The sequence below is a fragment of the Tympanuchus pallidicinctus genome, unplaced genomic scaffold (genome assembly GCF_026119805.1).
Source record: "Tympanuchus pallidicinctus isolate F22 unplaced genomic scaffold, pur_lepc_1.0 scaffold22, whole genome shotgun sequence".
NCBI classification, from domain to species: domain Eukaryota; kingdom Metazoa; phylum Chordata; class Aves; order Galliformes; family Phasianidae; genus Tympanuchus; species Tympanuchus pallidicinctus.
Window position 1 is genome coordinate 38,685,464 of NW_026294739.1, and position 26,576 is coordinate 38,712,039.

Below are 26,576 nucleotides of genomic sequence, written 5' to 3' on the forward strand. Positions count from 1 at the left end.
GACACACATTGGCTGTCATTACCTGCAACTCCACGATATACTGAGAAATCAGAGTGCCTTCTGAAGCAAAATGGTGCATTAATGGTGGCCAGGGCACTGCTTCGTGCTGGGAAACTGCAAGTTGAATGTTCTCTTTCCCACATAAACTGTAACACTGGCAAATATTCTGATACCCCTGGGGTTCTCTGTGCTCTGGTACTCACCCAGGTGACAAATACCAAGTGCAGATCAAATCCAATGGACAACTACTGCAAAAGTCTGTGCTGAAAAGTCACAACCCAACTTGAAATGCTCATTCTCACGTCTGCAGCAACAACTACCCTCTGCAGATTTGAACACCGTACAAAATAAACTCTAAACATTATCCCTGCCTTCTTAATGAAGAAATGTTCTCTCCTCTTATTAACACAGCAAAATAATTTCAAGCATAGCTCTAGAAAGTCATCTATTATTAGTAGTTCAGGATGTATTTTTGTTCTAAGCTGTACGTATTATTACAAGAAATTAATGTAAATGTAAAAATTAATTTTACACCAGAACAAAAGCTTTTAATGCATAAGAAAAAAAGCTTTGTTTTCCTTTTAACTCTATATTCATGTACTAAGCACATTTATCTTTGATCTGCAAATTCTACAAAGGCAAAAGATCAACACAACGAATATTCAGAAAATGTGAGCGTGCACAGAGGTTTTTCCTTACTGTTCTAGCCCTTCAACAGGTATTAGTTTAAGTGGGTTTTACTGTCTTATTTTACAGACATTCCAGTAGAAAATAGAACGTTTAAATATGCAAGCTTTAGCTAATCCTCCAACACACAGCCTATGGACTTGGCAGGATTATCCCTTATTATAACACGGTTAGAACTGATACAAAATTGCAGTTTAAGATTAAACACAACAATTTCTAAAAATGCATCTCCCTGCATTTTCCATTTTATCCTGTGAAAATATCTAATATCCCAAAACGTTCCTCTAGGACTCCCAGACAACAACTGGTATAGAAGTCTAACGTCAATGTATTTGTGCAGCATTTACCCACTAAGCACTCACTATACCTGATGCTCAACACTCCTCCCTCCTTCAACCTAAAGCAAAGTTACTGGGCTAAACAACAGCATACTTAAATGCAGTTTCAGATTTGTTAGAGCAAACCATCACACAGAGCAACAGTATTTTATTGTCTGCACATGGACATTTCCAAGCTGCTATACTATGGGTAAGGCAATCCTCACCTCCTTCCCTGCCATCCACTGCTCAATTTCTCGCCCCATGTAATACTGCTAGTTAGGGATCCACTCTGCAGCTTCATTTGCATCCACTGGCTATGCTAAATGAGCCGCCTAACAGATGGGGATCTAATTGCAGACCTGTTGTCTGGACATTGTTAACAAATACAGAAGTAGCAATATACAGAGCTTTTTGGAACAGAATTTGGGCTGGCAGCAGGGGAACTCCAGTTAATTACCAACATCTGAATCTCTTGTTTAATGCAGGCAAAAACAAAAATTGAGGAACTCAGACTGAGGAGGACTGAAAGCTGATCAGAAGAACAGCAGCTATTACATCACCCAGAGCACCTATTTGAGATGACAATTCCATCTCCATGCAGTGCAAGAGTCCATCTTTATGGAAGTATATTCCACGTGAGAAAATGAGGCAATAGGTGCAAAAGCCAGCCAAAGAACGCATAGCTTGCAAAAACAAAACAAAACAAAACATCTTCCTGGAAGAATACAAAAACAACCCTGGACATAAATAACAATATTAGCATTAGCTTTAACAGAGCAGCAACAGACAAGATGGAGCTCATTCTCTGAGTTTGCTCTAAGCAGGCAGGTAAAGTTGCCTGCATAAAGCCTTGAAATTACCCAAATCTGTAAATTAGTTTGACATTCTGTTTGCTAAAGGAATAGCAGTTGCTCTTGTAGAAAATCATTTCTACAGTTTTCACTGCACTTCCCCCAAATGCTGAAAGAGAAACAAAGACTATTGTGATGTTTGCAAACCACCCAATGCACCCTCACTCATTTCATTGTACTGAAAACAGACGCTGCTTCTCAATGGTATTACTCTATCCCAATTGCTCTCTTGAGGTTGCCAATTACACATTTCCACGACTGCCTTGACCCTCTCATTGTTTAATAGTTTGCCTTTCCTGCAGATTTATGTATTTTTAAGTCGGGGAGCTCGAAGCAAACAAGGCCAGCATCCATCTCTGTTCCAGTGTTTATGTGCTTTTATGCAAAAGGCCTATCAGGAACCTGCAACACCATACGGTTCTCTACTATGCAAGAAGCACCTTTAATCCATTGAATTTTTTTTAACCTTTGACAGATTGCATTTTGATGGGTGACAGGTAATAGAGCCTCATAAGAGAACAATGCAGAGCTGGCATTTAACAGATCCAGCAGTCTAGTTATCATTTCCTTTTCCCTTCCTCAGTGTTGTCATTGAGAAAAACACATTGTTTCCATGGAATTACAAACTGGATCGCCAAGATCGCCCTGAACGACCGCTAGACAACAGATGAAGGGCCTGATGCTGACACAGTGGTAAAATGCCCCACTGGTGCCTACAGATGTCAGTTGCATTGGAGCTATGGAGGAACCCAAAGGCTGACAAGCTGTGCACTGGTTCGTGTGCCTACATGGAATGCCTACAACCATTTTGCTTCCTTTCTCTTGCCCTTTCTTAACACAGCTTATAATATCATACACATATCTTTCTCATTTTAATTAAAGAGTAATTGCTGTTAGATCTCATTCCTCAACACTGCATTTAAGCAACCACCTTTCAGGCACCCGTGGGATAGAAGATGGCCAATGCATTCAGGTGACAGAAGCAATACCAGGCAGTCATGTGACATTCCAGAAAACAGCTGTTTTCATGACGGGGTTTCAGCTTTAAAGACCATTTTGGTCAGGACCACTCCACCCAGATCAAGACCCATTTGCACAAAACAACCCAATGATTCAGATAACGCCACAAGGCAATGTCATGGTTTAAAAACAAGAAACAGACGCTGGACTTGAGCCAAAGCCTTTAGAGTCAACAGAAACACGGAGATCGTGCTATAGACATAACGCCTTCCGCTGCAGCTATCTTCTCTGCAGCTTATAATCTGTAGCTCACAAAACTGGACTGGCCTAAGAGAAAAATACAGTCCAGAGATACAGACATTACAACATTAGAATTAGGACAGTAATCAATTACAAAGACAAAATAAAACCGAGTTACTACCAAATTAGACGAGTATTCGCTGTAAAAGACATGCATACTAGATAAGAAAGGGATAACCTACATCAGTTTCTTAAACAATCATTAAGATTTGTCACTAAAAATATATTTTGTTATCCAGCATATTTCATTTAGTTTGGCTAACCCTCCTTGGTTTTAATGAGCTTTCCTAAGCGCACAGGGAAAATGAATTCTGTCACAATTAAGAGAAATTTTTATTTCTTTGCTTGTGTGGCTGAATCCCTATTCTCAGCAGTACTTTTGCTCTTTCATTTTTATATTTCCCGAATACTTCCTCCTTTTAAAAGTAATCCATTTCTTTATTGCCCCTTTTTGAGCTCAGGCATGCTGCGTGCATTTGAGTGATGAAGATGAGGTGGATTGGAGGTGTTTGGCTTTGTAATTTCATCCTTGAGTTTTGTGATTACTAACAGGACAACTTTTTTAATTTGCTCTTTTGTCTCGATTCCCCTGGCTGACAATCTGCTCTGTGAGCTAGGCTTTTTAATCAATCACCTAGATAATCAAATGTCACTGGCTATCTGCTCCGTGTAATTACTTTTGCAATTAAAAATCAACCTCAAGTTGCCTCATCTAATTAGAGGGATGGGCAGATTTTCATCGAGATTGATTTTTTAATAAATATTGACTTAAAATGCCATAATCTCATCATATTCTTTCATTTTCTTTGTACCAAAAATCAAACAAATGGAAGAATTAACAAGCAGAATGATTCATAGGACTTCAAAGGCTTTTGCTAGTTCAGACATACAAAATTGTGCTATACAGAAGCCTAGCTTATCTCAGTCTAATAACACTCAAAAGCTCCCACCTTTTATTAGAAAAAGAACAAAGCAGTTGCATCATCACGTATTCTGCTTTTTAAATTAATCTAAATTAAATGAATAAACTCTCAGCTATAATTACGTGGCCTACGTATGACAAAAATATTGCAGAGATTTTGCTGAATTACTCTGTAAATATTCTGAAAACCATTTACTCCAAATAAATCACAATATTGGGATTTTGCTGCCAACACCTACCTAGAGACTGGCCTTTTGTTTTCCTTCCCTAAAGAGGAGTTAATTGAGGATGCCTATTATCCCTATCAGTAAGAGAAACACTGCCACATATTCCATCGTGCAGTACCAAAACCCACCAATCAACACTACAACGTGGTCTGCAACAAACAGCCACCGAGAGGAGTGGTAACCTAGAAAGAGCTGAAAGCCTGCTTTTGCAGGGAGCAAGGGAAAGTATTTTTGAACCTGTTCAAATATTAATTGTCAGATCTGCAGAGCAGCCTGGAAGGTGTCTCTAAGAATAGACAGCACTTTCTTTCTCTCATTCCTGACATAGACTCATTTGCTGCCTGACCTTGAACACCACACCTTTCTGGATGCAGAGAGGTTCCAGCAGGAGGAATGGCTCGGGGAGGCACCACACTGCCCATGCTGTGAGAGCTGCAAGCACATCATACATGGAAACCCCAGCTCTTGTGAGGGATAGGCCTGCTTCTCTCCCATCCCCCCTGGGAGCTGCAGGACTTGGGCAGACCTTTCTTGTCAGAGGGATGCCCAAGTTTTGCCTGCCTTGTTATCACTATGCTGGCTGCGGCTTCCTGACACCTCTCAGGAATTCATCCATACATTAAGGATACAAAGATACAGATGGCAGTGAGTCAACCATGAACACAGGAGGAAAAAACTGTGCTTATCAACAGCATATGAATATTACATCTTATTTGCTAAAGAACCTCGTTTGTTTAATAGTTACTCAGATAAGCTCTTAATGTATGCATGTACCTCAGTGATCCTGATCTCTACGAAGTAGTTATTACTGCTTTAAGCGACTGAATAAACTCTAAATGTACTATTCTATTCAGATTATAATGAGGGAACAGGATACCATAATTACAGTAGCTGAAGGAGTATGCCATACTTCATACTGCAGCCAGGCACAGTATACAGCATTTCCACTGGAAACATTAGTAGCTAAAGAGCGCTCACAATAACTGTTGAGATACTCATTAACCTCTGATTTGCTACCATAAGACTATATAATTAAGAGGTACTTTCAGCAGACATCCTCTCAAGGTATTTTCCACCAGAGCACACGGAGGCCTGAGCTACAATACCGCTTCTGAAGTGAAACACTCAGCTCCTTGTTCCATCCCACTGAGGGGGAGCGATCCCAAACCACGAGAACAATAACCATCAGATACCGAGGGGGATCAAGTGGGAGGAGAGAATATAATCCAGGACATTTTAGATTAACTGCCTGAAGTCACTAACGATTAAAGTAGTGCTACCAGTCTGATAACAACATCACAAGCTCTTTATTGTGAATAACAATGCTGTGTTTGTATTGAGCAAAACAGCACTGGCAGCTACGTTGCCAATATATTGCCAATATATTTATTTTTGTTTCGCAGCCAACAACACTAAAAGCAATTCAGTTGGGAAAAATAACTCCACAAATGCCCTCAGTCGTGTGATATGAGCTAGAGATGCACTGCCAAGCCAGCTCCCTGTACTGATGGTCAGTTCTCCCTCCCCCCCCCATTTCCCAGCTCTCCTGATGGGCTCAGCTCCTCATACGTTCTGCCCGGCACCTGTGGTCTCCCTACTGGTCACTCAATCTCACCCTGCGGAGCCCTGAGAAACAGCCAGATAAGAACTCAGTCAGGGAAATGGGACTTTCAGGAGATCTGTGAGCCATTTGGTTCTGTTTATTTGGGGAAGGGAAAGTAGATACTGATCTGGCTCCTGGCTTTGGTAGCAGATGTGAAAGTCACATGCAAATATCCCTTCTCTCTCCCTCCTGCTAACAGAGCACAAAGGACATCCATATTTCCAAGCACTGCAGCAGACCAGGGAAATTCCATCCTCTGAAGGGACGGGCTGGCGAGCGGTGCACGCTCCTGATGCAAGAGGATTCCTTATAGGGGCTTCCTCCATTATTTCAGACCAGAAGCCAAATATTTCCTATTTACTTTGTTCCTAAAAGGGAAAATACCACCACTAAACTGCAGCATCACATACAGCCCGTGACTCTGCCACCACTCTTCGAGTAGCACATAAATCTGGCCCAAATCACATACGTACCTGAAGTTCTACCACCAGGCAGAAGAGCAGGAAGGACCTGACCAGAAGAAACATTTCTTACTAGTCCAGATCACTCATCTACTGGAAACAAGATAAATATCATCCCTCAGAGGCATTACCAAACACCTTCTCCAGTGTATCAATATCCTGTCCTCTCACACAAGCATTTGTGTAGAAAAGCTGGGTAACATTCAGGAGTATGTGAGAGAGCTTAAAAAGTCCCCTTTGCAGGGTGAGGAAGACTTAGAGGACTGCAGGTTCTATCGCTCCTAAATCTTTAAGCACTGAAACACTCTGAGAATAGCTATCGCACAGATGGGGACATCCAGCCCTGTCAGATGTGACCGAGTTCACTTTTAAACAGAAAGCACAGCAACACATGGCAAGCCTGCAGGTAAGCAGGCCCACCTCGCAGGTAATTAGGCCAGACAGCAGATAGCTGTGCTACAATTACACATGCCTCTGTCCCAGCACATGTTCCCACATACTGCGCAGGCAAGTTTCGCACGCAGTGCACATTTAATATTTTCACACTGAAAGAAAATTCCATGACACCTCTTCAGTGTGTAGAATACAGGAGCTACGTGGGTGATTTTTCTAGAATTTAATAGAAATGCCCTAACTTTTCATTGAAAACAAAACCATTACAGTTGTGAAGTCCCACTTTCACCTCCGACAGTGATGTCCTTGACAAGCTCTAAGAAAGGCACCTTCCTGGTGTGCTGCAGAGCCATAGGGCTCAACAGCTATAAAGGGAATGTTACGTAAAGGACTTAATTTTCTTGCAAATGGTGATGGTGATAACACTGTAATTTCTCTCAACAAGGCAGCCTTCTAATATAATAAACTTATGGCAAAATAGAAAAGGGAGATTAAGAATTGTTTTACATTCTCTGGTATAAGATTTCTAGTTATATTAGCATTTTAAGGAGGATTTATTTGGAGATTGAGGATTAATTCCCATGAAATCATTATACAAATTTCAAAATGTCAACTACTTTGATAGAGCTTATGATTGTATCTTCTTATTTTGACAGGCAACTGTGTAAAACAACTTCTGTGTGGAAGCAGCACAGAAATAAAGCAAGGATGGGATAAATAAAGACAAAATGATCCTCACAGGTTTCCCAATCAGCTGTCTTTTTATTCTGATTACTTGTAGGACAGAGCAGTAATAGACATTTTCCTTTGCACAAAATAATAAGAGCGGTACTTATCGCTTGTTGCCTACAGCTAGTGGCAAAAGGAAATTAGAAAAGTCCAATGAAGCTGAGTAGTAATTAATCATCATACAGTGGGGCCTGTCAAATCAGAGGGTCTTTCCAGCTGATAATGCTGCCCACCACACTCAGACTGATAGAAATTAGAATTCCTTTTCCTCTGGCAAAAACCAAAAAGAGTAGAGTTAGCACAGCGACTGCCTGACCCATTTATTGGGATGCCTGCACCGAGTTCGCCACCAGACAAAATGGATGAAACACCACTCACCCCTCAAGGCAAAAAATATATAGAGAATACCAGTTAGAAGGCCTGCCTGGAAAGAATAAACAGTACTTCAGTGCTGTTTTTTTTAAATGCTAACATTTAAACCTTGGTTAAGGAAGAAAGATTCTTTTTTTCCAAAACAAACTTATTTTCTCCTGTGCAAGAAGGAAGCACCAGAACTCACTACAGAAAACTCATACTCTTCTCACACGAAATAAATACAGCAAGAACACCCTATTTCTTTTACAGATAGGCAGACTCAGCACTCCTGGTGAACAATGAATAATCAGGAGAATTAGAGCTTACTTCTTCCCAATGAAGCTAAAAGAGATTTGCCACTGACTTTAATAGAAACGCTATTAAGCAATGATTAAAGAGGACCTAATTCCAAGGCACAAGACACCTTACACGTGCATTTCCCTGCAGATGGTCCATGCGGAGCCCAGCCTACAACCATGAGCAGCACGCAGACACGCCATGATCAACACAAAGCAGACAAAGTCCTGTGGACAACACACACAGAAGCACCACATCCCCTACCCAGCTCAGGCCACCATACGGACCATCTCACCAGAAAGGTCCATTTCATCTCGCTACCCTACCTATAATCCAGTCTTTTTCCAAGACTTGTAGAACTAACAACCACTCACCCCTCCGGTGCTCTCTTTACTTGCTGCTGCAGCCATCTCCTCCTCACCAAGAGCTCTGGAACACCAACGGGTGTGCTCTCAACAGAGCTTACAAAGGGCTGAAAGATGCAGCCACCTGCCAGCCCCTCCCACTCTAATTAGCCCTGATTGCCCTCACCTGGCATTGCCACCCCCCAGATGCCAGGAGCTCTGCATCAGCACGTCCAGCTTCCAAACCCACCTGCTGAAACCAGGAGGATCTGGTGCAAAATAACTACTTTAGAAGGACCTTTTCAGAGCACAGATTGGAGCAGGCCAAGAGCCTCAGCTGAAGGAGAGAAATGTAATTACGATCACCATGTGGAACAAGTGTGCAGAGTCCTGCTCCTATCCTGCTTCTCCATTAAGACCAAAAGAAAGAGGACTAAGGAAAGTCCTTCAGAAATGAAAGGCTGAAGAAAATTAACAGAACTCCTCATTCGTAAAATGATAAGACTCAAATATTTTTACTATGGCTCTCAACATCGAACAACTAAACATCATTAATTAAATACAAAACATGGCTGAGAAGATGACAAGGGCTAATGCCATAAAGGAAAGTACATTTTACAGCATGCTGCTGCAAAAATGCAAGTATAATAAGGTGACAAAAGCCATCAGGCGTTGTTAGAGCACCAACGCTGTGTGTTACGCTGCTGCAGAAAGAGCAGGGCAAAAAGTTTTACACGCACAGAGAATGGCCCGAATTCTTAGGGATCACATCTGAATAATATGGCTGTATTTCTTCCTTCAGGGAAGTAAGGGATTCCATATGGTTACAGAAAGTGTGCATGCATGGGTACCTCACTGACAAACTGTCTTTGTGAACATAAAGGCTCTATAAATCTGTGTGCATCTCAGCTTTGACGGAGCAGAGGGGAACATGGTATGTGCAGATAAGAGCATTAACATCTGAAAAACACATTGTTTTCCTTTCATCTGAGGTATACCACAGATTCATTAAGAGATCTGCATGCTGTGCATCTTTCCCCTTCATATTAGAGTGAATGAGCAGTACTTCAATACGTCATTAGTGGGAAAATCCCCCACAGAGGAGCATACTGCATCCTCATTTGCACTGAATAAGATGCTTTAGATGTAAGACTGTCACACACTCCACTCAGGGCAAATGACTGTTCCATCATGACAAAGGGTCAGGTATGACCTACTGCAAAATGCATCAGACTGAGTCACAGCCAATATTATCTCAATAACTCTTTGATTAGTGTAATCAGATCACATCAGCAACTGAAATGTTGCAAAAGTAACAAAATGTTGTCTTCTGATGGCAGAAATTAAACTTATTTCAGATGCTAACAGTTGGTGGGTCCATGCATGACCTGGTGAGTAAATGCAACAGGTTCAGCTGTAATGACAGCAGCACTTCCCTTTCTTCCATCACTGTTAATATGGACCACGTTCCACCATGTGGACAGGACTGATAAACGAGCTACAAACCCTTGAGAGGCAGAAAGCACATCCAATTGCTGCCATAGGAGCTACAGACCTACTAGTATGACCACGTGTAAAATGATCAAAAAAAGCACTTTCTCGATGCACTGTTGATTAATCCCATTGATGACAATGCTCCCCTTGGGATTTTGTTTCTTGATACACAGAAGTATTATAGGGTCCTCCTGTGACCTTCCTCAAATTCTGCACCCTGTATAATAAAGGAAATCAGACTGCAAGGTTTAGAGATGCTGTTCATACTAGAACACATCAAACAGCTACACCGGATCATCCCCTATAGCACTGAAAACATATAAATTGTAGAGAAAAACATTTATTCTCATATAAAAACAGCCACAACATTAAGGAAAATAAGTGAAGATAGCCATGTCAGAGCTTTTACCTTCCTTAAGGTACCAAAGAATTACGAAGGAAAAAAGATCAGTGAAATACTGCTATTCTGTAGAGACATCAATCTGAAATATCTGGGTTTCCTAATTAGCACTTTTCATTTGTTAGTGATTCTACACAGCCTGAAGTCCATTACAAAGCTCCTGTTGATTCCACCAGCACCAGATCAAGAGTGCTGTCTGAAATTTAGCCCTGTGAGGAACTCCAGGCCCGTGTATCACAGATGTCGTAATCCTCAGATGTCAGACCTGCCAGCAGACACAACAGGGTTCTCTGTGCCGTATGACCTTCACTCCTTCTGAACTCTGAGCTAGTGATTTGGGCTTCAAATCATACAAATTTCCAACACTGAAACAACTAGCTCAGATGTCATTAGTTACACAGGTCTGGAATAACCACACATAGACTTCCATATACAAGGCATTAAGCAAAAAACTCGCCATACACAAGATGCAGAAAAAGCCCTCAATCAATAAAAGATGAGAAGACCTCACCCATTATTCATTACATGCACAGATGTTAAAAAAAAATGAAAGGTACAGTATAATGGCTTTATGAAAGAAACAACACAGCATTTCTAGAAACACTCCAGGTCTTGAGGGGAAAAAATATTTAAACAACCTAGGAATTTAAATCAGGATGCAAGAAGTTATTTAGGCCACCAGAAGATAAACTGCATACAAATAAAGCATATGCACTCTCCCCCTGCTATTTCTAAATTAAGTTTACACTTAAAGCCCACCAATTCTAGGGAATGCATTTCCATGGCAGGTTTGCATAGAAATAGGTACACTGGACTGATAATATACCATACTCGTAAGTTACACAGTGGCTTAGTTGTGAGGCAAAGCAGACTTCATACTGCTCTTGACCATTCTGTCACTGTAAGTATTCGTGTATTTAAAATCAAGCACACACTTAAGCATTTTGCTGAACTGGAGCTTTACAGCAACTTAGAATCAAAGTTTGAGCATCGTGAAAGCACATGACTCCTCTTCCAGAGTTCAGTAGCTTAAAATACTTGCAGTTTAGTGCTAAAAAACCTAAATGGAATCCTGCTAGGGAAAAAGATCCCCTCAGCACGCAGAAAATGTAGTTTGATTGCTGCCTTGTCCTCACATGTCTCCAAGCTCTCTCTATTCCTTTCCCTGCAGAGTCCCATAAAAGGTTTACTGTGGTGGTTACGATGACACAAGCAGGGCAGCAATATATTTTTCTCATAACAAATCCATCCAGAAGAATATCCTCAGCTCATAGATTAAGTGGGAGGAGTTGTTACCCTTAATTACCAGCTCCTGATGTTACTGAACTGGGTATTCCAAAATCACTGCTTAAAGCACCTACCAGTACGCTATGATATTTCAAAATGAATGCAGAGCAGCTTCACAGTTCTGCACCAAGGATCGGCCTGGGAAGGCTTGTTGGTGAAGGACACACCTGTGAACATCCCAGGGATGACAGCATTCTCAGTGTTCACACACAGTCTGCAGGTTTGCTTCCCACACTGCTTCATAAAGTGTAGCATGCAGACAAGAGATCCTTATTAAACACCTCTGGAAGTCACAACCTCATAAATTGTTAGCTGACCTGTTACTGCCTTACATTCATCCTCTCCTGGACTCACACACAAGTCAGCCACCTCCACACACAACTTTCTTCCAGTTGCTGTCACACTACACTCCACTGGGTGCAGCTGGCTAAAAAGAAGAGAAGAAAGCGGAGAAGATGCAGAGAGGCAGAGTGAAAAAAAGGAAAACAAAACGCAACCTTTTCTCATTAGGAAACCATATAATGTTAAAGTAGGCAGCATTTGAATGCATACATTTATAATGATCTGGTCTACATGAAGAGCATCTTTCCTTCAGGATACCCTTAGCCAGTTCTCTTGCATGTAACTTCACATTTACATATAGATGGAACCTTTCTAGAAAGCAATTTTACACATTTTGTCTTAATGTTTTTCTCATTAACACTGCACATAGATTAAGCTTCCTAAGAAGGAAAAGAGATACCTGGCTATCGTAGGCACAATTTCTGGAGACTGTGTTTGCTTTTAAAGAAAAATACGTAATAAAAGATGAATAAAAAGAGGACCAGTCACAAGTGGATTTTCAAGAGTCAGATAAAAATTTTGTGTAGAAATTGCTGTGGTGCTCTTAAAACAACCACGTCCTTAATTACCTCCTCCGGTTGGAAGTAACAACAGCTACAGTAACAACAAAATAGCAGAATTGCTAGTAACACAAACTTCCCTCATGGGGCTCAGGACTTCAGTAAGGATCATTACTCTGAACTGATCAGAGCACTTAATTGTGTGCTGAAGTTTGAGCTCGCAGATCAGCACATGCAGAGTCAAATAAGGCTCAGTACCGTGCTGCAATGCTCAGCGTCCAACAGGATTAAGCCTGCACTGCTGAAATCTAAATTTTCTTCATGACTTATTTGCAGACAGGGTGTAGGATTCAAATTAGAGGGAGGATTAGGGGAAAAAAAAAAAAAAAAAAAAGGAGTCCTCTTGATAGCAGGGCCAGGCTAAGCAAACATTTCATGTACACACCAGAGGAAAGATGAAAGGAAAGCAGCTGCCCTTCCACGGTCAGAAATTCTTATCTGCTGACCGAACCTTTGTTGGTTTGAGAAAGCACAAGTGGTCTGCATTGGCGGAAGGTTCAAAGCAATTTTTTAATAGATAATGCAATCAAAAGTCTGTCTATCTGTTGAAATATTTAGAAGAACAAGATATCATTTTGACCTCCTTACACCTGCGACCTTTGTCAAAGACTTCAAGAAGTGCTTTACACTTGTTTATATTCTTTATCTTTAATGGGCTTCTGCATTTTTCAAAGATTAGCATTTTCTGAAATCCTTTGAGTAAAAAATATATTCTGTCATTTTTAGCAGTACTTCTATATTGTGTTCAAGGAAGGAGTTGCACAGGCAGGTACACAACCAACGTGAAAACCAAGCACTGCACAGGTCAGCTGTGGTTGTTGAAGAGGAACGTGCCTTCTGGTCTGCAGTAACAAGAGAAAACAAACTAATTAAGGGAATAAGAGGATAAGGGAAAATGTTCAACACCATTAGGTGTGAAGTTGAAAATGGAAAATAGTATGTTTCTGTTCTACGTGTAATAAACTGTCGCAATATTGAGATCTTCAAAAGAATATTACAGAAGCAAACAGGAACTCCAATAAAAAACCTGCCTGTATCAATTGTAACATTTTGGCCAAATTACACAAAACAGAATCTTGCAAGGATGCGGGAAAAAAAAAAAGAAATGGGATGAGTATCTACAATGTAGACTTTTACTAGGGAAATCAGTCTGCAGAACAGTCAGCTGTCATATCTCCAGTCTTATAATTACAACATTAGGAAGGATAGGAAAAGTAAATTCAGTTGGCTGGTTCACCACTTCATTTCCGTGCTCATAAACAGAGACAGTACAGTATAACTTTCCTAAGGAGCATCTCAAGTAGCAAAGAGCAGTGAACATTACTCCTCTAGTCCAGATCTATGACTGCAGATCATTAACTGCTCATGTTACTGACTGTTCTCCCACTTTCACCCTTCCATCCAAACATACTGCAAACACATTCTTGATACTGTATGCTACTTTCTACCTGAAAGGTCACTTTTTGGTTCACCATTCCAAATTCGTCACCAACCAGGTGCACTTGCTGGCACGGATCCATTCAATACACTCAACATGCCTGACAAAGTTGACTAAAATATCTGCAGCAACAGTGACTCATCTTTTTACACAGCTCAGAATCTTTGTGAAGACACTGCTGCCACGCTGGTTATCCTTCTGTCTTCTGTACTGCCCTTGCAGGCTCAAAATTTATAGCTTCTCAGCTCTTTCCACTCCTGAAGCCAAAACTTGCTCTGTTACTCGCAAGTATTGCTCCCCCAGAACCCACTTATGCCAAGAGTGACTTCAGCCCCATGCCAATAAAACTTCCATTTGTATTAAAAGTCTCTACTGCACTGGAAAAACACAAGAGTGGTAATTACTTAGACTGTTTATGGATATTTCTTCTCTGATGGGTCCTCAGGCCAGATCCATCCAGATGCTGAGACTATCAGGAGCTACAGCAGTCTGTGCAGACATTATCTGTCACTATGGACTGGCTTAGCCGAGGACTTCAAAAGCTTTGCAGACGCTGGATAACAGCTGAGGCTATTCTCAGACTACTGCTGTAGTCACACCAGGGCAGCAAACCAGCCGTGGAGCCCTCCAGCACCATCAGTGTTTCTCCCCAAGGACCACAGGGCTGTGTTACCTCCCTGATGGCCCCTGCACGATGCCTACATTTCCATCAGATGTGAAACTGAGTAGGCCTCCCTGACCCCCTTACACCTGAGGAAAGAAAAGAAGGTAGAGAGAACAAAATCATCCCCACCAGTATTTTACTGTTTCGATGTTAACAGCCTGATCAGGGCTGGGCCAGGTTCATTTACTTGTAAGCAGAAATATAACAGTCTTGTTCGTGCATCTCTCACTCGTGTCCTAGTGTACACCAGGCTGACCCAAGAGCCAGTCCTTTTAAATGAAACCTCCTTTCTCAAAGACAGATTAGGTAGCAACAGAATATAGAGATGTGTCTCAATGCTCTGCCAACCCTACTATCCATCTATTTCACTTCAAGGACTTATTTCTGCAAAAGGATTAATGTCAATCCCTTAGCCCCACATAGAACTTTTAGTCCAGGAAGTTTTGTTCAAATCCTAAAAGCTTTCTGCTCAGGGAGCACTTTGAATCCACATACTTACCCTTTAGGGAATCAGGGCAGTACTCTATAGCAGCAAATGGGCCAGAGTAGGGCTGTTTCTGGTGGTGATGGCGTGTAGCTGTAACCACAGAACAAAAGGTACAGAAGGAACAGGAAGATGGAGTTTGCAGTCCAGCAGCAATCACAAGGAAAGTCAGAGCTACAGATTTAAGGGTTTAATGACAAAATGCTACGAAATATTAACAAAAATGCAACGAGTAGACAGAAATGCAGAATTTTCTTATTTTTTAGGTTTAACGGAATGCTGAGACTAACATGATTCTTATGTTGTACTAGATAATATTTTTGAGAAACAGCATTACAAAAGGTTAAACATAGAACAGATGTAAGTTATAAAATACAACCTGATCAAAGCTTGGATTTTGAGACAGATACGCTAGCAAATGATGATAAATCAGTCCCACTAGAATTGTAAAAAGCAGACAAATGTAACTGCAAGAGCGAAAACAGGGAAGAGCTGAAAACAGGGGAAGGAAGAAAATGAGTGGAAACAAATGCTGAAGTTAATTCTAGACAACCTGTATAGAACATCGGCTATATTCCACAAAAGGGAAATAACACCTACTGACAAATGCTCAATTTGCTTTCAAAACAGGACTCAAACGCTTTAAAATCTTAATATTGGCTTAATATATACAAATCCCTACTCATTTCCTATTTAGTAGGCACTCTTCTCAAGAGTTTTTCAAGATCTGTACTGTCATGATCAAAACTGCAAAGGGGCTGGAAAATCTGACAAAAGCAGGTATTTGTTAGAAAGCTGAGACCACTTCTAGTTACCTCACTGACCTTTTTTTTTTTTCTTTTAAATGAAGAAAAACTACTGACTACATCTAAGCCAGGACAAAACGTACAGGACTTCAGACATTCGAATGAAAGTTGGGAGCTCCATTTCTTTCCCTTTCGTAGGTAAATAAATAAAACACAGTGAGAAGCACGCTATTTACCGAGATGGAAGTGAAACAGAAAACGTTTGAAAGCCCAGGAAAAAGGAGGTAATTGTTAGGACTGTCAGCAGGGGACCGCTGTGATAATTTGATCTGAACTCCGCTAACAAATCACCGCACCATTCTTTTTACTTTAGTATCTGTTTATGCTTCTACAAATTGAAACCCCACTGGCAATGCAGCGAAGAACAGAGCTCAGCACAATCGCACGGCGGCCTGGCGATTAGTTCAAGGTGGGGAAGGATTAGCTGACCATCCCAAACCTGCAGTCCTCCTCAATATTTTGTCTTTCCCTGCTGAGGTAAAAGGGTGCAGACATATGTAAGTAATAAACTAACAGGCTTCCATCTACTTGAGGTTGAGTGGAAGGAATGCAGAACAAAACTATAAAAAAATAATGGACAAAGGGGTAGTGAAAACTTGGGGGAACTCAATACTCCATCTGCTAAGCCAGGCTGGGATGCAGCACCAGGATGCCCATGCATTTTTAAAGATATCGCAACTATGTCTTTTAGTGATCTCGCAGCACACTGCTCTGGCCTAAGCATGCCAACAGTTAGGACTGACATGAGATCAAAAGGCTGATAAATGAGAGGAAAGGGGATGTTTGACTCACTAAATCATATTCTGCAAGAATTCAAGGCTTTTTAAAGCAATAGGAAAAGCAATACATCACTGCATCTTGAATATGTTGTGACATTCATTTCTAAGAAGCATAACTAATATCCAGAGTCATTATATACTCTTATGCATATATATGCACAGACACACAGATGAGTTCATATGTTTATGCTTATGAAGATATTTTACGTCACATAAACCTGCCGGAAATTTCATTTCTAATGAAAGTTATATTAAAAACATTCTGAAATGAATATAAACTGGGGTGCAGCCAATTTGTCACTGTATGACAGCAAGCAACAAAAAGACAGAGAAACTGAGCAAGAATTTTGAAGTTGAATGAAGTAAAATCGGTTGGTTTTTTTCTTCTTTATAGCCCATGCTGTGCACTAAACATCTGCCTCTGCTGAATTCAGTGCGAACTTCTGACAGTCCTCGTGCCACGGAGGAGTTTGAAAAGTGGTGATGGCTTTCCTCCCACCCAGGCCCACCGCAAGCTTTCAGGCACTGCGCACTCTCCAGAGGAGGAACTTAGTATCAGCAGTTCCTGTGCTAATCTCTCCTAAGAGCTTTAAATCTTCAGCACTTTTGGAAATCAAGTTAATAACGACTAATGACATAGAAGGATGAGGACTGAGTCTTCATGGCACTCCTTATTTAAGCATTTTTCACACCAAATTCAAATGGAAATTTAGCTTTGTCAGGTGAGAGGGCTGCTGAAAAGGATCCAACATCTTCAAAAAACTGAAAAAAGCAAATGAATTAAATTGGACGTAAAAGCAGTGAGATGTTCTGATTCTCTGGAGGACTCAAAAACATTCTCAGAAATAAGAAAGCGTGAGGAGCAGCTCACAAAGAGGTAGAATGACCCTTGACAAGGCTGAGAACCTACTCACCTCTTAAGTACACATTTAAGGAGAAGCAACCAAGTTAGCTTGGGGTATTTCAGCACTCACTGACTGCACTGTCCAGCACGGGGGTGATCAAAGCCCTCAATCAAAAAACATCAAAAAACCTGAGAAATTACTTGGCAGAAATTCACAATTTTCTATCAAGTCACCTGCCCAAATCATTGAGAAACATTAGTGCTCTCCTGGACCCATCAAACAAGCAGATCCAAATACTGAAACTCTTTTAGCGCAGTTACACACTCATCAAATGTCAGCACAAACCCGGCTGCAGTACAGATATAACAGCATCTGTCTGCTAAAGCTCTGTATTCTCATCTTGGCACACTGGGAAAGAAGATCACTGCCAGAAATGTTAATATTCAGAAATCGAAGATATTGATTTAGTTTTCTTCATGAGTGAATTCTGAAGTTTTTATTCTAGCAGTAAACTGTCTATCAAGTAAAGAAATAACTAAATTAGAGATGTTTTGTTTTGTTTTGTTTTGTTTTTCTGGGAGGCATTTATTTGGTTTATTCCTAAGGTGACAGAGCAAGCTTTTTTCTGTTTTGCTTCCACCTTTTATTTCATTGTTTTTCACAAAGTTTTTGTCATTAAGAGCACTGAGATTTCCTTGCAGAAATAAAATATAGCTTATTGATTACTAGGCTTTGCAAGGTAGAAGTGTGCAACGGAAAGAAGCAGGCAGAAAATACAACAGATGTGGCAATAAGAAAGCAAAGCAGTCCAACTTTGACAACATCCAATGCGTTCCCAATGTGACGGACACTGCCTGCCCTGCCTGGCCTTGGGGACAGACATCTTCGTTCGGGACACAGCCAAAAATTAACACTCACAGTATGTTGCTTGGTAAATAAATGTACTTTGATTGATGAAGAAAAACTGCAAAAAACCCTATAGAATGCTCTGTCAGAGTCAGAAAACCTACTCTGCCCTTTGAACCGGAGTTAGCTCCCACTTTCACCACTTTGAAGCAGCCAAGTAATTTAATAAATGTGTTTTAATGCATTCTTAAGTGACTTGCTTACATTAAAATCCAGTTACTGCACAACAGAAACGTGGTATTCCAAGGGAACACAGCACAGATTTTAACTGATGTGGAAAGACATGGATTTTGTTTAATATCTTCTTAATCCTGCCTATTTTACTAATACGTTTACTGTCCAAAAGGCTGCTAAATAAACTGTGCTGTTGACACTTAAATCAACAACAGCAACAAGCCAAGCAAAAAAGCAACCTCTCCTGAATCATCCTCTACCTTTATTATGGCCCCAGTCCAGCTGTGGGACTGCTTATGTGCTTAAAGTTAATTGAGTGCTTAAGTGCTTTGCTGGACAGCAGCCTGCAATAAATCTAAGTGGACGAATTATCGTTACACACAGGAAACTAGTAATAAAATGAAAATAATTAAACAACTAAAGCTGTTTGTATGGATACTTGAGATCCACATCATGATGTACGCAAGGTTTTATTTTGTACATCCCAGTTTTGCTACTGTATTTCTAAACAATGCACGCCGTTCACTGCTTTTTGCCTGTTCGCATCTCAACTTCCAGCCACAAACTCACAAGGTGAAGTAAACCCTTCTGCCAGCTCTGTATTCTGATAGGTATCAAAATCTACATGGGTAGACACTGAATACTACCGAGCTAAAGGATTGGTCTTTGGGAAAATGATTTGCAATGGTATGTTTTCACTGGAGAGTGAGTATCATTGGAATGGTAGAAGGAAATTATAAAAGGAAGTGAAATGGGAAATTAAAATATCAAAGTAAGAGGGAAATGGGATTTAATGGAGCATTTTTTACATTTCATCTTTTGGGTATTATCTGAACATATTTGGACTTCCTTTCCCCACTATCAGCCAGGCCCCTTCTTGAGCCTTAATTTTCATTTAGTTTTTATCTCTGTCACACAGTCTGCCTTTATAGAGCCTTCTTGCTCCCGCTCTAAGAACATTCAGACTCATTTCCTTTTCCCTTAGCCATTTATCTTTCCTACACCCATTCAAGTCTATGGATGCATGCATCTTGAAGGAGGGAATAAAAGCTAAGACTGTATATGTCAGAAATGTGACCAGGAATCAAAAATAGCTTGAGGATTAAAATCCATCAAAACTGCACAGTCCAAAGCAAAATACCCTGCCCAGACAAGCACACGAAAAAAGCAGAGCTCAATTCTGCAGAAGCATTTTTCCCAAACTCTTTGTCCCTCTATAAAAATTCTGCCTCTCTCACAAAAAGCTCCAGCTTCAATGGAAGAACATTTCTCAAAAACCTGAGCTAGTGTAATAGCAGAGAGGGTTGCCAGCAGCACAGGGAAGTTTCAGACTTGACAGTACTGGTCAGTCTGAAAGATTTGTTAGAGTTCACATCAGACTTGCTTTTCACGAGCCCTTGATTCACATGAACACAGGAAATGAAATGCTGTGCAAACTCCATAGTGTGACATTGTCCATGCACACACATCAGCCATCTAACTCCCTGGTCTTCTTGTTGGGCTGCTGCGGGTTCAGAGGATTCAGCAGATCTCACTGCCAAGAAGCAGTATTTTTAAAAAGTAACATGGAAGCAAAACTCCATACAGATTATTTTTCAGGAGGGAGAAATGCTAGTAACAGCCCCACAAAGCATTCTAAAGAAGTCAAGCTTTCAGTGAACCTTCCCATTTCTACTCCTTCCCTTAGGATATGTCTCCCCAAATTAAAGGAGGTACAAGATCATTTTCTCTTCTGGAACCAAAAGCAGTGTGTCTTCCATCTGAGCTAATCCCCTGCAGCACAAGGCAAAACCAAGGCAAGCTCCTTTGTGCTGCACCCCACAGTCTGCTACAGTCAAGCCCTACCAAGCAAGTAATGTGCTGGTCTGTCCCTACCTGAGCTGGCTGGAGCTGAGCTGGCCATCTCAGCATCACATAGGCAGGTGCAGTCATGGCTTAACTGATGTTCCTGCTCCTGTTAAAGAAAGCATATGTAGTGTTTGCAATTTCTCCAGAGGTTAAAGCTATGAGATTAGCACTAACTTTTACTTTCAGCAGCACCTCTATAGCAAAGCACAGGCAGGAACACAACCCAGGCAACGGGAAGCCAAGGCTCCCACTCAGCCCTTCATCACCCCGGCACACTTCGGATGCCCTCCCTCACCCTGCCACGGGTGGGTGAAGCAGCTGGCACGGCAGGCAGCTCGGCCACCTTCACCAGCTTTGGGCCATCAAAAAGTCTCCCTGACGTGGGGAATGCTCCCAGCCAGACCTCTGACGAGTCTGCAAAATGAGCGTGGTGGACTGGAAAATCTGGTCATGTATATTGATTTCTGTATCATGTTACAAATGCACTGGCTGTGCATTGTTCTGGGGCACTGGCTTGTCTCCAAGTTAGAACTGTCAAGATTAGCTATGGAGTATTTTCATTCAACTTTCTAAACATGTAACATTGTGAAATTGTGATTTTTTGTGTCCAAGAAATGGATTTTCAAGGAGATCTATGAAAAATGATGGTACCTTCCATGTTTAATGCAACTACATTTTTCAAGGCCTTGAGAACCATGTGGTTAGAATGAACAAAAACTTCTCTTTTTTCCTTCGCAACTCCACACTGCCATCATAAATCAGATCAAGTAGCCTTGCCTTTAAAACCGAAGGAATTAAAGCGTCAAAATTAAACAGAGTTAAATTCCCTATAACTGTCTGTACCATACATGAGACTCTCTCATAGTACACAGTTACATTTTTTTCAAGCTAGAAAAATATACCTATACACTTCAAGGAATATAAAATGAGAAGGATCAATAACAGAACTGGGAAGTAGAGCACGAGGTCACTGTTTTCATTACTATTTGCACAGGGATCTGGTTTCATACAACAAAGAATATGAACTTGCACAAGCTACTGCACATCAGCAATAGCATCTCTGGAGCACTACAGTTCATTAATTGTTCCGTTGGAAAATAAAAGAACTGAAGCGCCTGTTGATCCTCCATGAGACAAGTAAGACATCAGGATTTCTTTATTTTCAGAAAGTAGGATGACATTTAATCAAGGGGTTGATGTCAGGTAAGGGTGGTAGTAAGAGAGACCAAATCTAAAGGAAAAAATAGAACCCTTTATGAAAACAAATGATGCCATTTAAAAAGGGGAAACATTTTCACATGGAGAACCTCTTATTAAGTTCCAAAAAAAAAAGAGATGGAGCTCAGGGTACAGTAAGGGCTGCTCATCTACCGCCTACGCTGCCGTGAGCAACTTCAAAAACCAGAAGTGGGGACAAAAATAATGGAAATCAGTGGAGAAGATAAAGTGCTAAAGGGGACGAGGTGTCCACTGTCTGCGATGGACAGAGCTAAGGACAGACAGCACCTACACAAAAGCGTTAGCAGAGGATGAGTTGGGGAAATGACCAGGGCTGAAAAAAGACCATTGCTACCCAGTCTGTGCCTAATTCCCCCTGCACAGCCTGCCTTTCCCCGGGATACCGTTTGATTCTACAGCATCTTCAGCAGCAAAGTTCTGCTGCATGGAGCGCTGGCACACAGCCCTTCAGCCCCTCCCGAACCTGGGGAGACGGCAACAGGTGAGGTGAGAAGAAACCAAAACGTCGAACTGCATCATTTCAAAATGGCACAATGCTCCCAGAAGATTGGATTTGTTATAGCAAATGCTTCAGATTTGCAGGCGCAATTTGTCAGGGTTTGCAGTGATAACCAAGTGCTGTCTGCAGACGGGAAGCACAGATGCACCGTGTGTCACAGCGGCAGCTCAAAGCAAGTTCAGCAAGCAACAGCATGATAGAGAGCATGGATCCATAGAAAATGTACTCTGACAAACTCTCAGCGCTTTTAATTGCTCATTTTTTAATTGGTATTATCCTAACAAGAAGAGAAAGGCTTTCCTCAGGAGGCTGTGGAATTATATTTGCCTGAAAGCTTATTCTTTAAATAAAAATGGCTGTTCATAGAAAGTCTATTAGTTTCCTCCTTCATCCCTCTGAAATATGTTCTATCCCTTGGGAAATAAATTTTAATTTACTGTAATTTTTCTTGAGGTTTTTCACTTAGTATGTCAATGTACACTTCTCCTTCCTCTCTTTTTCCCTTTGTGTAAACACCAAGCTTTTTAGAAATACAATTAAATGGGAACAAATGAAAAACAAATAAGTCAAAATCTTAAAAATAGCTGAAATTTTTGTGGAGCGTTCTTTCCAACACTCTTAATTTTAACTCAGCGTTTGTGTCTCCATTTTCTAAACATCAACAAGGAAAAGAAAGCTTCCTAACAAGTAACATAAATTATACGAGCCCTGTTAACACTGCTAACTGCCCCCAGAAGGTGAAATGTGAGAACAGAGTCCATGTTTCTTACACTGCCATACTTATGCATTCATTCAGCGTGACAAAAATCAGGGATTTCAGATGGCTGGGAGTTCTACCAGCCTCAGACCCAGCACAGCTCTTGGTACGTGCCTTGCATTTCTCTCCTTGGTCTGTAGGAATGAATGACTGAATGAATGAAGGGATGAATGAAGATGGCCTTGGTATTTAGAAGTGCTGAGCATGCACAGAGTGGTAATGCAAACAAGGCAGGCAGCAAACCATGAATATGTGAACATAAATTTTCTTTCTTGTGATCAATATGGCAGCCAACCAACACATAGGCTACAAGCTGCCAGAAGGCTTTTGAAACGTGAGCAACAGTCATCCAGACAAGAAGTGAAGATGATATGGCCCAGGATAAGCTATACGTGATCAGGGGTCACTAACTGAATGGCAACCATGGTTCAGTGCTCCACAGGACTGGACACCATTCTGAAGGGCAAACCTAGCCAATACTGACAATTCGAGAGAAAATGCAAAGGTGAGCTGGGTGGAAATTCATAGAAGCATAGGATGACCTGGGTTGCAAAGGACCACAATGCTCATTTAGTTCCAACCCCCTGCTGTGTGCAGGGTTGCCAACCACCAGACCAAGCTGCCCAGAGCCACATCCAGTCTGGCCTTGAATGCCTGCAGGGATGGGGCATCCACAGCCTCCTTGGGCAACCTGTGCCAGTGCTTCCCTCTATGTGAAGAACTTCTTCCTAACATCTAACCTAAATTGCACAACTCTGCATAAAGAGCCGCTTTCTTAGGACAGCCTTGTCTGAGCTCTGCGCAAATCAGTGTCCCAAGACGGAGCCAAGTGCAGCAGGAGTCCCATGCCTGGTCCAGGACAGGAGAAGACAGAGCTTTTAGGCACCTGCATACTGTTGTTGTTCTCATTCAATACTTCTGAATCCTTTCCTTTACCCTGCAACTACATGAGTTCTTCCTCCACAGACCATAGCTAGGTAAGGAATCTGTGTGACCAGGCCTGCAATATGATGCACTAATTCATTCTATGTTTTGACATGGGGTTTCTCCAGCACTCTTTCTGTGATCATATTCAACCTTCAAATTCTCCAATTCTCCTCTCGCTTTAGATAATGCCTTTTCTGCTTCTGTAACTGCGTTCTCATCAATATTCCTACAGATCATCCTTAACACACTCCTGAAAGCAAGACAGAACAGTTCTCTGGTGAAGCAGCACCATTAGGAACTCAACGGTTTTCCTACTACAGTCTGGAAAACAACTTAATATATTCACCCCATCAGCACCTTTAGCATAATGGTGATCCGTACTTTTATTTTCAACTATGTAGGCAAATACAAATATATACTTGATAAAATGAAGGTTCTCCCTCCTGCAAGTATCACAGACTACAGAAAGAAAGACTACAGACTATTTTCTAGCAAAAGAAGTAATCTCACTAACTAAGCTAAATTCAATTTCCTCCTAACCTATGTCTGTATGAGGTAGAAAACAGTAGTTAAAAACATGTCTAGCAGCTAGCATAAGCTGCATTAGTGTGTGTCATGTAGTGCCTGCTGTGTTTTATTAGACAAATATAAAATTAACAACAGAGCTATAATGATTTCCTAAACTCGTTCCAACACAAATTTCCAATTTGAAGTCAGATGTATTGCCTAATAAAGTTTTACAACGGTAGTCAAACAGTGGTATTTAGCTCCCCAGAAATACAACTCTTAGTTCACCAGAATTAGTTTTAAGGCCGTTGTTCATCACATAAAACAAAAATAAATATTATTACAGCTTTACCCCAAGTGTTGAGACAATAATATTCACAGAAAATAGTGCTGGGCTCCTCTGTCTTCAGACAACACAAATAAAGATACTTGATACATTCACATTTGTAGAATGTGAATGTGAACATACAGTGTAACACTGACGTGATTTGATCTGATGCTTGTAAACTGTCAGTTTGAAACTCTTTGGCAAGCACACACTTGTGTTACATTGCTTACAGAGCATACAGCTCAGGCTAGCAGGCTGTGGGAGTTTTACACTGGTAAATCTTTTGTCTTCTGCATGGAGGAAACTGAGGCAAATCAATACCAATAAACTAAAATCAAAGAGGCCTAATTCTAGGTTAACAAAAACACAGATGACAGAATATCAGTTCCACAATAACACAAAAGCTTATCTTTGTTTGACACAACCATTGTTTGACACATTCAGGAATCCGATTTTAGTCTTTAATTTTAGCCTTTGTCAGAAACTAGTGACAAAGACAGACAGACAGAAATTGCACTAAGAACAACGGATGTGTGAGTAGAACTCCCACTTCTCCTAACAGAGAGCCCCTCTGCTGAGTGCACTTCTTGTCAAAGGCACCGGAGCGCTCCCCCAAACGAAGCACCATGGCTTACCCTGTGGTCAGCCAGTGGTCCAAGTGCAGTTCCTACATTTGCAAGTACTGCCCTGCTCCCTAAAAATAGTTCATTCTATATAACAGGAAAGACCAGCAAGAGGACAGAGACAGGAATGGAGGTGAGCAGCTGATGGTCACCTCCCTCAGTGTGCAGCAGGACAAGCAGCAGGCAGCCACCAGCACCCTGCCCTCAGCTGGCACTGGGCACGGACAGAGCTGGGGGGGCAGCTGGCTGGCTGCATCCAGGGCACACAGACTTACAGGTCATCTCACTCACACTTCACATGTCTGTGGGGCCAGGAACCTCAGGGAGCTGACAAAAACCTGCAAGCAGCAGCTTCTTTCTGAGGTATGGAGCAGGCAGAAATTACAAAATTCATTCTCTCGTGAAAGACAATAGTGACAACAGCAGCAACTGCATAATGAGAAGTCCTCAGAGCCCCAGTGGGAGCTGGATGCAGCCTACATGCACCTCCAGCTGACTGCCCAGCACTCACTTTGCTTCAGCCATCCCAAAAGGCTGGAGGATGCCCTCCTACTTGCAGTCAGCAGCTCCCACTGGGCCCCTTTTCCAAAGCAGCCCTCAACAGCGCTCTCCCACAATCTGCCTGCAAACCTGCTGAGTCAGTGCTGCCAGCTTGCAGGGAAATCAGATGGAGTTCACACTTCTGACATCAGGCTTGTCACAGACAGTGCCCACTCCATTGGCACACCGTGAGGAGAGGTGTGTGCTACCTGCTGGTTAACACCAGAGCTCAAACAAGAGGATGCATAAGCACTTTCAGGGGATGTCTGCTCATGGAGGACTTTGAGAAAACCCTTCTGCTCCACCTGCGGCAGAAATAACAGCATTTCATTATGCTACATAGACAGATTTCACTTAAAATCATCCCCGAGTCACCTCCTAGGTGTCTGTTCAGAGAGGCCAAACTCACAACTGCAGCCTGGGATACCATATAACAAGGCATTTTTCATTCTCCAGACTTGTAAGAAAATCAAAATAGAGAATAACATTTTCTGAAATCCCATCACATGACCCTAATGACACACGTGTACATGCCCATAGCAAGGACAGACAGCCACCAGAGATGCAAGCATTACACAGGGCCTCAGCATTGCATAAAGTGCTCTGTGGCCATTCGGAGTCTACAAAAATCTCATTACAAACAATTAACAAAGCAAGATCAACCACTTCAATTCATTTCAG

The 26,576-nt window shown here is 41.5% G+C and overlaps 1 long non-coding RNA gene across 7 annotated transcripts in view; it reads right to left on the bottom strand.

Moving 5' to 3' along the window:
• The window catches only part of LOC128081819 (uncharacterized), a 228,209-nt gene that overhangs the window by 100,956 nt on the left and 100,677 nt on the right, over positions 1-26,576 (bottom strand). The window contains exon 1 of one of the 7 annotated variants that reach the window (XR_008207413.1): positions 20,503-20,612. The exons of the other annotated variants lie outside the window; for them this stretch is intronic. This is a non-coding gene — a long non-coding RNA (uncharacterized LOC128081819). Of the gene's footprint in view, positions 1-20,502; positions 20,613-26,576 lie in introns of those variants that run through there. 7 annotated transcript variants of the gene reach the window in all.